Genomic DNA, 1,847 nt, shown 5'->3' on the forward strand with positions numbered 1-1,847 from the left:
CACAAAATTTTATATTATTTTTAACTAATAAAGCTACCCCACCTCCTTTTCTCTCTGAAGATCTATCCTTTCTGAGGATAGTATATCCCAGAGACTTAATTTGTTGATTTTGGGTTAAATGAGTTTCCTGGAGGCAAGCAATACTAATGGAATTATTATTCATAAAAGATATTAGTTCATTTAGCTTATTTTCTTTGAGTGATCTTATATTCCATTGGAGTATTGATATATGTTGTGTTGTTGATTTATTCTTCATATGACTGTATCAATGTTCAGCTTTGCAAAAAGTAAAGCAAGATCTTTTTTTGCTTGAATGAACATATCATTTGGGATGTAGATTATTGCAAATTCTACAATGATTTTTGTTTTCTGTAGTTGATGTTTTCTCGTATGTTCATGGCCTGAACTGCATTACAGTTTAGAATAAATAAGCATATATTTGGGGATTGTATTTTTGGTTGTGCATCCTGTTTGTCGGTTAAGGGATTAATTCCTGGTAGTGTTTCTGGTTTGTTTCTTCTTGGGAGGGGGGGCCAGGCTGACCTCATCTCACCAGACAAGGAGGCTTGTTGGCTTGGTGATTCCTTCTGATAGGGATTTGAGCTGGGGGCTTAGAAGATGGTGTTTTATATGGGGTGTTTGATGCATTGGGGGCGTTTGACTTGGGGGTTTTGGTTGGTTTCATTACAGGCTTTATTTGGTATTGTTGGGCAGCATTTGCTTCCAATGCTGCAAAGGGGTATGGGATGGCCTTCTCTGTCGATATTTGGAGTGTTAGAGCTCTTTTCTTGTATGCAGGGCATAATGATTTATTTGTAGATTCATCTGGGCCTTTGCAATTGATGCATGGAGGCTGAGTGTTGTTGCAAGTTGTCAACTCTTTAGGATGGAAAGCTTTACAATTACTACACTCTGAGAATTTCATTGCATTTGTTTGTTGTGTGTCCCAGTTTGAGACACTTCTGACACTGGATAGGCTTAGGTTTGTATTCCTATTGTGGTTTGATTTGCCCAAATAGGAATAATTTTTCTGGGATATTAATTTTTTTCCTTCAGTGTGAATAAGAAGGATCTACTAGTTTTTAGGCCATTAGAGTTAGGTTTGCCAAGTTGGGTAACATCCTCAACTGCGATTGTGTTTCCAGCCCTATCTGAGAGCCCTTCTTTTAACTCCTGAGTGGATATCTCTGGGGGAACATTATGAACTACTATTTTTGTTGGTGATTGTTTTGGGTTCCAATTAGATGCAATAATTGGGGTATTCAGAAGGGATTTTAGGTCAATTATTTTATCTGCTGATTTCTGATCTTCTACAGCTATTAGCAGAGATCCATCACGGTTTATATTGAGAGAGAACATTGATTTTAGCAATTTAAAAATTGCAACTCTTATTGCAGTGATCATTTTTATTTCAAAGGGGGTGGTAGGAGTAATTTTATGGTAAATTCCTAAGTTTTTGGAGGGAGGATCTTGGGCAGGGAGAGGGAAATGCTTTTGATTGGGGAGATTTTTTTCCTTTTTTTAGCGCTTCTAGAGAGGACCTCTTGAAACCCATTATCATCATTTATGGTTACAATAGCCCCTACACTTATCATTGTCCTATTCTCCGAATTGGAGCTATCATTTGAACTTTGAGATAGTGTGCTTGACCAGTCAAGATGGGTATCTTTCACTATGGCACTTTCACTGGAATTTGATTTGGGATCTGGGGGTACTTTTTTTTTGGAGGACTTCTAAACATTGCCTATTGGAAAAAGCTTTAAAAAAAACAAAACTAAAACAAGAAGGGAAAATAGAATATCAAACCGTCTGCACTATACTATGGGGAGGAGAAACACCACAGTATA

The sequence above is a fragment of the Artemia sp. Qi Xiang Cuo genome, chromosome 20 (genome assembly GCF_049724085.1).
Source record: "Artemia sp. Qi Xiang Cuo chromosome 20, ASM4972408v1, whole genome shotgun sequence".
NCBI lineage: Eukaryota > Metazoa > Arthropoda > Branchiopoda > Anostraca > Artemiidae > Artemia > Artemia sp. Qi Xiang Cuo.